This window comes from Lissotriton helveticus, chromosome 8 (genome assembly GCF_964261635.1).
Source record: "Lissotriton helveticus chromosome 8, aLisHel1.1, whole genome shotgun sequence".
NCBI classification, from domain to species: Eukaryota; Metazoa; Chordata; class Amphibia; order Caudata; family Salamandridae; genus Lissotriton; species Lissotriton helveticus.
This window is the reverse complement of record NC_136069.1, coordinates 851,011,502-851,027,428: the sequence shown is the minus strand read 5'-3', so window position 1 is coordinate 851,027,428 and position 15,927 is coordinate 851,011,502.

The following is a 15,927-nucleotide window of genomic DNA, read 5'->3' as shown; positions in this document are numbered from 1 at the left end:
ACCAGTCCCTTGTTTTCACCCATGTCCCGAGAGGGACCAGCGGTCAGCAAAGGTGTGGACGGGGTACGAGCTGCCAGCTGTGCATTAGGGCCCCGCTCTTCGTTCCCCTCAGTATCCCTAAAGGGAACAGCCTGTGCTGCGTGTGGGCGGGGAGTGCTTACTGATACTTGTGCGTTTGGTTGATCAGGGGCGGCATTTTTTAATGTTTTTGTTATCCTTTCATTTATTTGTTCCATTTTTAGCGACATTCGGCGAAGTGTGGGAAGTAGGGAATCGGCATCAGTGTTGGGTACCATCGGTCTGCCGAATATGTCTGTACTAGTGTCTTCAATTGGACTGTACTCTAGACTTTTGTTAAAGTCTGTAGGGGGTCTCCAATTGTCATAGTGGGCTGGCCGCTGGGGCGTTTGTTGTTCCCTGTCCTTATGCTGTTGTTGGATTGTCGAAAATGTGAGTAGTTGGTCTGTGCCGCAGAATGGCAGCTGCGTTTGAGGGGCTATCTGTTGCTCCTCGGGTGGCGGGTCTTTTGAGTCCCGGAGGCCATTGAGATCAGGGTAAAGATGTTGCGCATGGTGAGATGCTGAGAACGAGTGGTGAGATGGCGTGCGTGAGTTGTTTGATGGTGCGAGGGACACACTGTCTGAATCTTCCTCTTCCTCCTCAACAGGTAGGACTGCGATGGAAGTGGGGTTTAGTTGTAGCGTAAACTGCACATTTATTTGCCCTGGTAACCCTGGAACCGTGGGTGGCAGTGTTGGACTACCACCGGTGACAGGTGTTACAGGTGGGGGAATGACTGGGGCTGGCACTGTGACAGGTATTGGTGGGCCACTGCTGGTGCCGGGTGGTGTCGATGGGGCAGTACTACCTTCAACGACATGTTGAAGGTGTTCGGGTGTGGTAAAGAGGTCACTTGGGAGTTGACTGTATCCAACAGTTGCCATATTATTAGTTGTACACTGTAGGTCTAGTTCTTTATTTTTGGCGGATGCTATTGCGGTATACATGCCATTGGCCTGGTATGGTGGAGGCGCCGAGGGAGCAGGGGGCAAGGTGGCAGTGTGTTCTTGCGTATTGTCTTTAAAGATACGCCAGAGATCTAAGGTGGCCTTCCTTTTTTGTAATTTGGTGCCGGAATATCTGGTGTTTAGGAATGTGGTGGCGTGCTCGAGGATATTTACATCAAAGCTTCCTTCTGAGGGCCACGGATAATTCATATTCCTAGTCAACTTATGGAGCTCCCTACAATGTTTGAGTATGCGTTGTTCCTGCCCACCAAACAATTTCAGGACATGTTGGAGCGGTGTCGCCATTGTGAGATATTTGTGTGGACAGAAATCAGACTCTGCAATGGGGGATGGTGCGGTCTGTGCGGTCCTAGAGGTCAGGTACGAGTTCACCTGCTACTGCCTCAAGGATACGGTCATATATGGTGTTCTGTAATTCGATATTTTGGGAGGGGGTGCACCCAGGGAAAAGAAGCTGGCCCCCAAAACAAGCGTCAGCTATTTTAGAGTGGTGTGGGTGTCCGGGGAAAACGCTTGATAGGACTGTCGGTCCTCCCCACCCTTCAAGGTCTAGGATAAAATAAATATAAAAGCCAGCAGGTGTTTGGTATATAGTGGAACTCAGTATCCTGTTCATGGGGACACTAACGTATTGGCGATGTTGTGTGTTCTGCACAGAAGGGTGGGTGTGCCTCACCTATGTATTCTTGTCCTAGACGCTGGGAAAGTTGGGGAATTGATCTTTTATGAGATTGTCTCCTACTTCACAGAAAACAATGTGCATAAGTATTAGCCTTAAGTCCAATTCGTCGGGTCCCCGATATATACCTGTACCTGAGAAGTCAGGAAATTCAAGATTATAACGGGCAAGGGCCAGGATTATTTTACTCTGTATAGGGTTTCGGGGCCAGGAAGAAGTGAAAGTGGTGGGGATTTCTAAGCCTGGGGATACTAGGCAGATATGTATGTGGATCCACTCGGGTGTTTTGAGCGATGATACGCTTATTATTCTTTTGTCAGATAGTGCCCGAAGCACTTGCATTAGGCTTGTAATGAAATGAGTTGTGTCATGTGTGAGAGTTTGCTATTTGCGTCTGTGTTTGAAGGTGTTTAGTGCCGGCTCAAGGAGGCACAAAAATGCTGGTGCGATAGATAGAGTAATTTGTCTGGTGTGGCTATAGTCAATGTTGAGTGCTTGAAGTATTGTGAGAAGAACCGTGCTGGTGAGGGGTGTCACGTGGATGAAACAAGTCGGGCGTCCGCCTGAACTACCCACGACGTTATCGTTGATTAGAAATATTGTGATATTATCATGAGTATTATCGTTCATTCCCCTACATAAAGTTGGAACAGTGGGGTAAGTTGTCGATGTTAGGTAGGGGTGCAGGGCCTGCGGGGTCTTGTAAGTAGTCGGACAACAGTGCTCTTAACAGAGGTGTTGTATTGTCCTAAGACTGTGAGTGGAAAGAATTGGCGTCTGAAACTGAGGGTGTAGGGGAGTCAGGACCTTCACCTTCCAGAGGTGGGATGGATGCCGCTTCAGATGGGGCAACTGACTGTATGGAATCTACTGAGGAATCTTCGTCAGTGATAAAGATGGGTGAGTTGGCAGGATGGTGAGGGTATCCTAGGTATTCACGGGGTAGAAAGGGGGGGCCGATAGGGTGGAGGAATTAGAGGCTTCTTCTGCGTACAGCAGGTCAGGGCGGGTAGTGTCTGGAGATGGCGGGGTGAGAGATATATCTGGGAGGGCGTTGTATATGTCGTTCAGAGAAATTGCAGGGATGTGAACTTGGGTGTTTTGAGTGAAGTTGATGCCTAAAAGTTCCCAGGTGGCTGTCAGTAGGGCTCGGAGGTCGTTGTCAAGGGGAGCGATTCGGTCAGTGGTGGTATTATGAACAGCCTCAGGGAGACCGTTAACAAACTGGATATTACAATGAACGAGGCGTGGTGGGGCGTTGGACATCACGGATATAAGAGGAGGCAGAGCATAACTGGTGTGGAGGGGGTGCAGAAAGAGGGAGGCAAGGGGTAGGAGAAAATATAAGATATCCCCCCTCTTTTGTCAATCAATTGCATGAGCAAATGAGAGACAAAACAGTGTATTGGAATTGGGAAAACGCAAGGCAAGGGTAGGCAGTGGGGTAGGAGAGAGCTGTGCTACCTAGCAGGGGTGCAATAAAAGGAAAGGTCAGTGGGTATGCAACCCAGACACCGGTGGGCTGTGAAGAAGGAGGTGGGACAAGGTGAGCAATGGTGCAGATGTTATCAAAAGCACAAGCAATGGTATCAAAAGCACAAGCAATGTTATCAACAGCACAAGCAATGGGACTGATGACATAAAGCATGACTGTTGAACATGGAACAGAAAACAAAAACAATAAAAAATATATTTTAAACACAATTACAGATGGAGTAATAAAGACTGATCAGGTAAAAAGGATGAATCTTAAAAAAGAAGGAAAGATATAGACGTGATATTTGAAAAAAGAAACTGAAATGATGGAGATGCTGTAGTGGAGAAACGGAAGAGAGGCAGGGTAGGACCCTGACAAGGGGAGTAAGAGAAGTGGGTGTGAGGCAAGTGTGCCGATAGAGAGTGGGGAGGAGGGGGGGAGTTGTGGCGGAGAGAGAGAGAGAGAGAGAGAGTAGTAGAGAGGAATGAAGAAGCAACTAAAAAAGGTGGTCAGGAGGTGGGGGGCGCGAGGCAGGCGCTCAAGAGCGTCTGTGGAAGAGGGAGGGGTGAGGCGCCATGGAATGCAATGAGCGACGGTAGCAGAGGCTGATCTGCAAATAGCACAAACCACTTCCTCTTTTTGTGCGCGCAGAGGACGTGCTGTCAAAGGTGATCGGCAATGCCTAATGGCAAGTGGAACTGTAAGATAAACAATAACACCCAACCCTTGAAGAAATAAATCATGAAGAGAAGGAAGGAAAAGAGTGAAGGGCATAAAGGCAGTCCTCATCAATGAAGTTGCAGGGGCTAGAGGCACAGAGGAGCAAAAATGCAGAGCAAAAAGAATATGAAATGGAATTTCAAGGCACAATTTAAATCATGACGAAAACAGTAAATGACATGAATGTTTAATTTGAAATTATAATGCAAGACAGAAAAAAGTGGACTGTGTGCAAAATCAACTAAGAGAGAGATGAAACGTAAATTCTGTCAGGGAATTGAACCCTGGCCCCATTAACCCTGAAGTACTGAGGGAATATGAATCTAGAATCTGTCGGGAATTAAAGCTCGACCCCGTGCATGCTGAGGGACCAAGACTCTAGACTTTGTCGGAGACTGAAACTCCGACCTCATGTACTGATCAGGAATGCTGAGAGAGCGGAAACGTGGGACCCTAGGCACACAGAACCAGGACCCTAGGCACACAGAACCAGGACCCTGCGCAAGGCTTAACCATCCCCTCCGGGCTATAGCCGGCCGGGGCAAAAACAGGAAAACCACAAAGTCACGTCATCTGAAGCCACAAGAAGCATAAGGGAGTAATCAAACGACACAAGAGGCAGACCATTGTAAGGAAGAAGGACGAGAAAAATCGTGACCACAAAGAGAGGGAGAGTTCAAAGTATGAGGGAGAGGGTTCAAATCATGACCAGAGACAGCGCTGCAGGGGGACAGGTGGCAGCCAGAGACAGTCCAACGAGAGTCCGTCACACCCCATGCAGCAGAGACCAAGGAAATTCAAGGGAAAAAACAAAACCTTGTCTTACCTGTGGTCTGGCCACAAAGGAGCGGAGGCGGTGCTCTCAGGGGATTGTCGTGGGTGTGCACCAGATCCACCGCAGACGTATCTAGTATGATTTTTTCGGTGGTCGCCATCTGAGAGAGGGGAACTGGAGGCCCTTTTTGAGCCCCCTTCAAGGGTGTGGTCACGTTCACTGTGATCTGGAGTACAGTCTCAATAATGCACTGAGAAAGGAGGAACAATAAAGTGAGATGACGACGTTTCACGTTGGAGTGTCATTTTTATTTTCACAAAACACATGTATATCAATAATGTATATTGCTAAAGAACACTCTTTAAGAAAACCTGCCTTCACTCTGCCAGAAGTATATGCAAGATATCAATTGTTTCTAAAATACTGCGAGGCAAACTGAAGTGGCTATCTACTAAAATATGAGGTTCAAATTGGATGCTTTAAGAAGGCATTTAAAACCTGTTCAAGAAAATACTTCGCCTTCACACAACTTTCCTGAAGAGAACCATCATTGCAGGTTTAAGCATTTTGGCAAGAACAAAAATATCACAGGCTAAGATCCTTAAAAAGTACAATTGAATTTAGCTGGATTATACAGAGTACATTTCTATTAGGCCTAGTGCCTAGAAGCACCTAACTAAGGAGAGTAACCCTACAAGATCTGATGCTGCAGAGATACCTTAAGAATGCAAGGGATTGGGTGTGGATGGAAAAATACTTGGTACAGTCAAGATTTCTGAGAGATGTAAAGACATTATCTTATTTAGGAAGGCATCACCTGATAGAATAGGCTTGACAGTCCCAAATCAGATATACGGTCGACCGGAGAACCACCAAAAGACATCTTGGAGAGTTCTGGCTTCTGATTTTGATGGTGAATCTTTTATACCTGAAATTGCAGAACTGACACTGTCCTGACGTACTTTCTGACGCAGGTGGCTTGACCGCATTGTCCTAGGACAGTGGGGGCGGTCAGGTGCCCTAACGGTTAGTCGGCCATGCTTGACCGCAGAACATAAACAAAGAACATCTTGTCCTGTACATATTTCTAAAAATGTATGTGAGAGCGGAACTTATGCCAGGTGCTAGCATTTGCAAGACTTTGCGGCTTGGCAGTTCGGGCTGGACTGTTCCCATGAGGCACACCGTCAAGACTGATTTGCATATAGCTGGTTCTGAACTGAGGTGGTGAAGTGAGCTAAAGAATGATGATTAGGGGTGAGTGTCTGAAAAGTTTCAGCGCTCAGTCCATTGTTCCCTTTTGTTTGTTTTGTTCGCCCTAAGTTGCTAAGTTGGCAGGGTATGCCCAGACATGGATCCCTTGCTCACTTTGCCACTGGATTCAAGCTAGCTTGGCTGATGAAGGGTGTTACCCAAGAAAGCGATCCCTGAATGCTTGTTTCCGGTTCCGGGAAGACCTGGCTTGGCAGTTCGGGCTGGACTGTTCCCATCAGGCACAGGGTCAAGACTGATTTGCATATAGCTGGTTCTGCACTGAGGTGGTGAAGTGAGCTAAAGAATAATGTTGGTTTCAATCCAGATCTGTGACTGGGGGGTGAGTGTCTGAAAAGTTTCAGAGCTCCTTCTGTCGTCTCCCTGTGTTTGCCTTGTCCACACCGGATAAGACTGACTACGCTGGTACAAGGCTGAAGGGAACCATGCCCGTTGGACAGCTGAGTATCACCTCAACAGTTTTGAATGCTTTTATACTTGCCTGTACTGCCCATTGACAATTCTGTTACAGTTAATATTGTTCTCACTGTATTTTCTGTTTGATCCATGTAACGGGCTTCAAACCCTCACCCTCACCCCCACCTCCTCCTCCACCCCTCTCCCATGAGGTACTATCACTCACCCCTACACCCCGCTAGGCCTGGCACTAACAGATAAAGGGCACCCACAAGCCATTTTCCCCCCTCTGCAAACCCAACCCACCTATCCTTCCCCCCTTCGGCAGGCACCCCTGAAGCCACAACATATTCCTACTTGACGCACCCTGACCCCCCTACCCCCTCACCCCTCACCGACTCCCCCTGCGACCTCACCCTTTTTTTAGCTGTTAATCTGGACCCATCACCCTTGACCCTTCTGTCAGACAGCCCATAACAATGGCAGAAAGGGAGCCCATCTGCCCCTGCACTATCACACCTGCAGGGGCACGTTCACCCTCTCCCCTCCACCAGATATCGGTTGGGACTTTATCAGCCCTGCCTCCCCAACTATGCCACCGCATGATCTCTTTGAAGCCCCCTAGCCACACCCCACCCCACCTGACCACCCTCAACAGCTTACAGCTTCATCTCTATCAGCGCTCTGTCGCCTGGACGGGGCCCTCTTGAAGCGTTGCTCCGAGTTTAGACCTGCGGTATACAGATCAGTTTTTCCAGTGCTGCACCCCTGACAGCAGTTATCTCTGTTCTCATCCCTTCCTACTTCTCCCCCTATCCTCCGTTTTCACTTCATACGTCCACCCCATCTCCTGACTTCTGCACCCTAGATACTAAGTCTCGCTTTCCTTAGATACTGACTGCCCACCCTCAACGCCCCCCTCTGTGTGCCAGGGGATACTCCCATCACCCCACCCATCCTCTTAACACCCTCTCACCCCATGCCCTCCCTTCTTATGTTGATACCTATCACTCCTACTTCTGCTCTCACCGCTCCATCGTACTTTTACTCAGTCTCATCCCTTTCGTGCTACCACTGTATTGCCTCTGCCTTTGACCACTGACACCGTCTCTCCACTTTGGCACCTATCTCAAGTACAGCTTCTATTATTTTCCCTCGCCACACCTGTTCGCCTTAAAATACCCCGGTGGCAACACACGAGGGCTGAACATCAGCCAAATACACATTTCCCCAATATGTGCACCTCCCTCCCTCTGTGCGCTCTGTCCTGGAACGTTAATGGCCTCACACAATATAGTAAAAGGAAAAAAAGTGCTCTCTTATCTTCAGTCCAAAAGGGTAGATGCGGCCCTGTTACAGGAAATGCACCTAGATGTCCTGGAGTCTGAGAAATTGCGAAGAGACTGGGTGGGTAAGGTGGTTCACAGCAGCACTATCACAAGGACAACCCCCAACAGGGGGGGGGCGGAAAATGCAGAGGGGCGATCCTTCTCCGCAAATCCCTGCCTGTCATAGTAACGAACACATGGTCCAACTCGATGGCAGATTTTTCATTTGCCAAGTTAAGCCTGGAGACAACTTCTTATGTGTTGGGCCCCTTTCCGCCCACACTGAGGTGAAACGGTCATTCCTCCTTCACTTGAACCGCTTACTAGTAGAGATAGGAACCTCACAATACAATATTGGTGAGGACTGGAACCTTGCACTCGACACCCAGTCTTGGACAGAACGGACCTTTAGATAGAGGCAAGACCACAGATAGGGCCCTGATGAGCAACGTGCTGTCGGACAATCGATTGTTAGACCACTGGCGCCTTACTCACCTGACAGGTACAGAGTATACTTTCACCTCCCTGGTACATGGTACGCTCTCTAGGCTGGACTATTTCCTTATCTCTCACAGAACAGTCGCGCATGTTCGGGAATCCCACATACTTGAGTCAGAACTTTCTGACCGCTCTCCAGTTATACTATCCCTGGAGGTGGGGTTGGCTTCTCCAAGACATTAACCATGGTGAATTAACATAGAGCGGCACCAAACCCCTCAGGGTAAATTCCAACTGAAAACCCACCTCTCTCCGGGGCTGACTCACAGAACTAATCAGAGACAAAATCCTAAACTTACTACTTTTGGTATTCACAGAAGACATTTAGTAGTAGTAAAGTTAGTATTTTGTCTTCAGTTGGTCTTTTGTTTTTAGTTAGTATTTTGTCTTAAGTTAGTATTTTGTCTTAAATTAGTATTTTGTCTTAAATTAGGATTTTTTCTTAAGTTAGTATTTTGTCTTAAGTTAGGATTTTGTCTTAAATTAGTATTTTGTCTTAAGTTTTGATCTTAAGACAAAATTCTAACTGAAGACAAAATCCTAATTTAAGACAAAATACTAATGTAAGACAAAATACTAATTTAAGACGAATTCCTAATTTAAGACAAAATCCTAATTTGAAACAAAATACTAATTTAAGACAAAATACTAATTTAAGACAAAATCCTAACTTAAGACAAAATACTAACGTAAAACAAAATACTAACTTTACTACTACTAAATGCCATCTGTGAATACAAAAAGTAGTAAGTTTAGGATTTTTTCTCAGATTAGTTCTGTGAATCAGCCCCTCCGTATCTCTTCGATAATCACAACTCTCCCAGAGTACTTTGAGCTGTCGCAAAGGCCACCATTAGTGACCAACTCATGAGAGACGCTGCAGAGGTCAATTAAGAGATGGCCACCCACCAGAATGAACTTGAGAAGGACATCTCATTCTATACCCTGCCTATATTCCACCCACCCCACCTTGCAGATCCCTAGAACAGGCCCGGATGGCCCTGAATAGCCTATTCACCTCTAAGGCCGAGTACGCTCTGCAAAGGATGAAGGGGTGGTTCTACGAACAAGGGGAAAATGAGGGACTGGTAGCAAAGCTCTGCCAATGGGAAGCCGCCATCCCAGCTATAACTTTGGCAGAGGGGGAGAACCTCACCCACCCCCAAGACGTTGTGAACAAGTTTGCCTCATTTTGCAAGAACCCTTACTCTCCGGGGAAACAGCCGGAGAAGACCGAGTGACTACTTTCCTGAAAGGGGCAGACCACCCCCATCTCTTGGACAAGGGTAGAGAGCTCCTGGATGAGGGAATCAGCAAAGAGAAGATAGCGCTTGCAATATCCGACCTACCCTACCATAAAGCCCCAGGGGAAGATGGCTTCCCTGCAGAATTTTACAGGTGGTCTGGAGAGGAGACGGTCGATACCTTGCATGCCGCCTTCCAGGAGGCGGAACAGGCATCCTAGCTATGACCCCTATCTAACAAGGCAGTGATTGCTGTCTTACCCAAACCTGGGAGAGACCACCTACTATATGGAAACTACAGGCCCATCTCCCTGCTAAACTGCAACATTAAAATATGGGCCAGTGTTTTAGCAGCCCGTCTGTGCAAAGTTCTCACCTCTCTGGAACACCACACGCCGGTAGGCTTTGTACCAGGCCAGTCCACCAGAAATCACCTTGGCACATACTCTTTGGACAGTCAACTCAGAAAAATAGTTTGATCTCATTGAATAGAGCTATCTATTTGCGGTCATGGAGCGCTTTGGCTAGGGAGACCAATTCATTGCTAAGGTGCGACTGTTCAATAAATGCCCCACCGCTCAGGTTAACTGCCGGGGCTTCCTATTTGACCCTTTTTGGATTCGCCAGGGAACACATCAGGGATGCCCCCTCTCACCACTCCTCTTCCTCCTGGCAATGGAACCTTTGACTTCTATCATCCACAGCTCTGCCACCATAGTGGGTATTCCACTCCCAACCAGCCACTCCAAGATTTATCTCCGCGCAGACTACGACCTACTCACTCTGACTGATCTGCAATGATCCATTCCGGCCTTAATGGGCATCATCAACAACTTCTCATACTTTCTGGCTATAAAATAACTGTGATAAGAGTGAAGCTCTTCCCATCTCGGGCAGGGATGTATGACGTTACGACGCATACATTTACAACGCCTACCTTTACAATGCAATTTTTACAACGCAGGATCCATTACAATGAATGTCTTTACAACGCATGTTTTTACATCGCAGGTGCCTTTACAACGCATGCCATTACAACTTAAGGATAGGTAAGCATATATATTTTTTTAATATAATTAATATAAATTAATATATTTTAATTTAATTTAATTTTAATTTTACTTTATTTTTTTATTTTTTATAAATATATATATATATATTTTTTTTAAATAAATAATTGATGTTTTTTAAAATAATGTGTGTAATAGTAGGGTAAGTGCTGGATAGTGTAGGGTTAAAATTACTATTCTAACTCCAGGGGGGTGAAATAGTAGGGTAAGTGTTGGATAGTGTAGGGGTAAAAATTACTATTATAACTCCGGGGGTGTGAAATAGTAGGGTAAGTGTTGGATAGTGTAGGGGTAAAAATTACTATTCTAACTCCAGGGGGGTGAAATAGTAGGGTAAGTGTTGGATAGTGTAGGGGTAAAATTACTATTCTAACTCCAGGGGGGTGTAATAGTAGGGTAAGTGTTGGATAATGTAGGGGTAAAATTTACTATTATAACTCCGGGGGTGTGAAATAGTAGGGTAAATGTTGGATAGTGTAGGGGTAAAAATTACCATTCTAACTACAGGGGGGTGAAATAGTAGGGTAAGTGTTGGATAGTGTAGGGGTAAAAATTACAATTCTAACTCCAGGGGGGTGTAATAGTAGGGTAAGTGTTGGATAGTGTAGAGATAATTAATAATACAATTACATAAATTAATTTTTAAAATAAATATTTTATTTTTTAATATAATAATGAATTAATATTTATTTATTTTAATAAAAATAATTAAATAAATGTTTTAATATAATTATATACTTACCAATACTTACGTTGTAATGGCATGCGTTGTAAAGGCACCTGCGATGTAAAAACATGCGTTGTAAAAACATTTGTTGTAATGGATCCTGCGTTGTAACAGTTGCGTTGTAAAAGTAGTTTGTTGTAAAAGTTGCGTTGAAACGATTGTATACCCTCGGGCAGCACCACCAAAGTGGCCATACACGATACTGAGGATACTTGGGATACTGGTGAACAGAGGTACGGAGGGGATGGTCCTGGACAATTTAGGCCCACCACCAACCCAGATGAATCGAGATTACAAGAAATGGTCTACTTTGGGGTTCTCCATGTGGGGCAGAGTACAGTCAGTATGGATGATAACATTGCCACACTTCACATGCACGGTTGGGATGCTCCCCGTCCAGGTGCCTCTCACTACACTACGCCTCATTGAATCCCAGATTCGGTCCTTTGTGAGGGGATCCTCAAAACCCAGAGCCACACCCAAGCTGATAGAGCACCGTTCCAGGGGAGGCCTGGGCCTCCCGTCGGTGGAACATTACACCCTCGCTCTCCAGCTTATCTAATTGGTGTACATGCTGCCTGGTGTCTCGGACCTACCACACTGGATCCAAATTGAACGGGACTTACTCTCCACTGACACGGGCCTCTCTATCTTACATGGGGCCTTTACCTGCCAACACGACCCCACCCATCCAGTGTTGCATGTTATGCACAAGATTTGGCAGCACGCACACCGCCTACTCAGACGGACCCACGACTATAAGAAAAAGCCCCTTTGTGGGGTAATGCCAGCATACGCATTGACGGACAGACTCTGTCCTGGACTCAATGGAGGAAAGCAGGCAGCCACACTCTTGATTAGCTCTTACTAAATGGAGACCTCACACCATTTTGATGGCTGAAAGAGGAATTCAGCCTTCACCCAACAGAAACCTGGCGCTACATGCAATTGCAACATTGCCTGAGGAGTTGTTGGGGTCCTCACCCATGGTCCCTACAGCCTTCGCCAGTAGTGTCCTATCTAAATGTATGGGGGAAGCACAAAGGGCGATGTCAGGACTGTGCATTACACTTTCATCCCACCTCTTCTCGCAACCTCTATCATGACCTCGCTGCCCCAAATCGCACAGACGCTTGCTGGTCACATACGAAGACGAGGAGTGGGAAGATATCCTAGAGGCCCTGGACAGAGGTATGAGGGAGGCCCGTCTGAAGTTCTGTCTTTTTAAGACATTAAACAACTGGCATTGACACCAATGAAATTGAACAAAGCATGACTCCTCCAACAAGCGAACTGTTGGAGATGTGCGAACACCCACTGTGACTTAGGCCATATCATCTGTGAATGCCCTTTGACCCCACCCTTCTGGTCATATGTTGGATCAGTCTTTAGTACCTCCATGCATCTACACCTACCTATCACCTCCTCAGCTATTCTCCATGATGTACAGAACTCACCGGAACTCTCATGCCCACAGTGCCACCTCTTTCAGACAGCCCTGGCCACAGCCAAGATAAGCTTGCTCTACCAATGGAGGTCGCCAGCACCCCCATTTGCAGGAGGCTTGGCATGTGGCCAGGGTCCAAGTAGCTTCACATGAACGCGTCATTTACAATCTGCAGGATCAGACCAAATTGTTCTTCCAGACAGGGGCACAATTCCTTCATGATGAGAACACTAGCAGACACACTGCCTTAGGTGTCCCAGGCCCTCTTCCCCTCCTGGCTCCCCCATCCACACGAACCAAAAGTGGGCCACACTGAACCGTACAACTTTCTACCACTATAGCACAGAATGCTTATTTACTCTCCTCTGTCCTTTCCTTCCACTTCCTACCTTCACTGCTATTTATATAATATCACTTTCTACCTACTCCTCCTCATCCCTCCACCACTGCCTTACCCTACCCTACCACACCCTACCCAACTCTACCACACCCTACCCTCCCCTACCTCCCCGTCTCACCTACACCCTCTCTACCCCTATCTACCCCCCTACCTCCCCCATTCTCACACTCTCCCTCCCCCTGTCACCACAGACCCCTTATCCTACTCCCACCCCGTCCCATCTTCCCACCCTTTCTCTCTAACTTCCTCCACTCCACCTCCACTAACACCTCCCTCCACCACCACTTCCCCAGATATGCAGAACCACCAAACGATATGGATTACTCCCCTTTACCCCGGCAACAGCAGACAAGCCCGCCAGTACCATCAGCTCGGCCTTCTTCATCTTTATCTTTTCTTCTCATCACATCCCCATCCATTTATATAACAATGCACAGATATGTCACTGATGGCAGGTTTGGGGGGCACCCCGCCTTCCTCCCCATACTGCAATCCAACACTGAGCTTCGCCTCACACATGACCTGTGCCACCTGACCCCAGGCGCACTACCTCCTCACTCTTCCTCTACACAGAATATATCTCTTATCCAAGGAGCTCATAATCCCCTACCCATTAACATGTGACATTAGAGGCACCAAAGTACGTGTCACCTGGGAGCCAGCCCCATGCCAGCAACATAGGCCTTTACAGTTGCTCCCCCTGCGGGTCGTTGCCCTACTTCCATTGTCCTTTGGAATTACCTATGAACACCTGTTAGCATCCCCCCCGTAGTCCTTGGACATTGTCTCCTACCCTGCACCCCATGACTACCTTTACATCCCCCTCCTCATTCTCATTGTTATATGTCATCTCATCCTGTTTACTACTGTACAAAGTTGTCATACCTGTCTGTTGGATGATATTTCCTCATGCTTTATATATATATACCTTACTTAATAAACATTGCAATACAAGAAAAAGAAATCTAGACCTAGTTCATTGTGGCAGGTGAATCCAGAAGTTGACATGTGGGCTGACAAGACTCTCCTGCAGAATTGATTTTCCCTCCCTTTGAAGGGTATTCAAGTCCCCCAGGCCCATATGCCTGCCCCATAAGTTGCTCTTGATGCACATTGCGCAGAGTATCTTTGCAAAAGAAGTGGAAGAACTCTCTCATCCTTGGATGATGGAAGACTAAGCAGAGACCCAGCAACCCTGAAAACGTAGCCCTGCTTTGTGCAATATGAGCAGATCATGTCCGGACGAGCTAAAGGTGACCCCAGATAAGACAAAGAGCTTTTACTTTGTAACACTTTCTTACCCACCACAATTGTTAGAGGTTGCGTGCGCTCTGGGCCACAAGTGGTTCCACCCCCTGGTCCACTGTGGGTACAGTGTGTATTGAGACCCACGAAGTCTCTGTACCCCACATGCGAGTTATCATGTGCGGCTGGGTTTGCCTGAATTCCACTGGTCTTGAGGGACATCCAGTTGCCTTACTCTTTCCCTGACTGTCGAAGCAACATATTCATTCTAATGCACTGAGAAAGCCTACTAGAATTGAATTGTTTTCAATACTGTGTTTCCATTCATCTCTTTGAGCAATCATAACTAGTTGTACCATTGCTTCGATGTTTTTCTTTTTTTCTTCTTTGAATGAGTAAAAGAGACTCTATCTTTCTACAACAGCTTGAAGTCTTTTTGTGGTGTTTGTTCACTGTACTACAGTGTGTGTGTGTGTGTGTGTGCACAAATACTTGACATATTGCCCTTTTAGTTTAGCCTGATTGCTCTGTGCCAAGCTAACAGAGGGTGAGCACAGGTAAACTTTTAGCGTGTACTACACTTACCTTGACGAGGATTGTGGTTCCTGCTTGAACAGGTTACATATCTCTGCAAACTAGAAACCCAATTTCTAACAATACTACTAAAATGATGTGCTGGCTAAAGGTCACCCTTCCATATTACAAAGACAGTTTTATGTTGTCTTTGAAAGAACTTTTTTGGGGAGCAGATATGTTTCATTTTGAAGCAAGGTACATCTGGGATACTGTGAAAGCCAAATGTATATCTGCAATGGGTGTCCTAACTAAATCTAATAAGATGTACAGCTGCTTCACACGTGCCTCCTATTAAAGGTAATATTAACAAAGGTTGTTTCAATAGCTTTGCATGGTTCGACAATATACGTTTTGGATGTTCGGATTAAATTTGCTTTGTTAAAGGATAAGTTTATATGAAGATCTCCACAGACCACAAAGAGATGGGAAAATGTGGGTGGGCTGTGTCTGCACCAATCACCTTCACCCCTGTCAAGCAGGTCTCACAGGGACACTACTGTCCGTGCATTACCGGCTGTGCACACTCAAAGTGAAAGTGAAGAGCACACATTTGGGCATGAAGGGGGTCGTGTGGCACACAGGGTGGTGCGTGACAGAATTGCCACATATTTACCTGTGTTGTAATGGGTGGCAGTCATTGAAACAATACAGAAAAAATCAGGAATGCGGAGACACTTTTGGGTACAAGCGCATATTAGGGTGGAAACAGACATTTAGGCTCATAAGCACATTACTTGTTAACATTACCCTTAATTGGTACTTGTTTGGGAAATCAACTTTTGGTGTGAAGTCAGAAATAGTGTGGTATTACATTTAGGCACACAATGACTCAATACAGAAAGAAACGTAGAAATAAGTTTTAAAAGACATGCACCAATAATCACCTACGGCTGACAGCATATTAAGCCGTGAAATCACATGAGAAGACAAATCATATATATTTTTTTAAATTTTTTTTAAAGACTTTTATTGTATTGTACAAGAACACAGCCATAGGCCTACAACCCAAACATGGGCCGGCCGCAAATAACATCTGTCTTCCAAC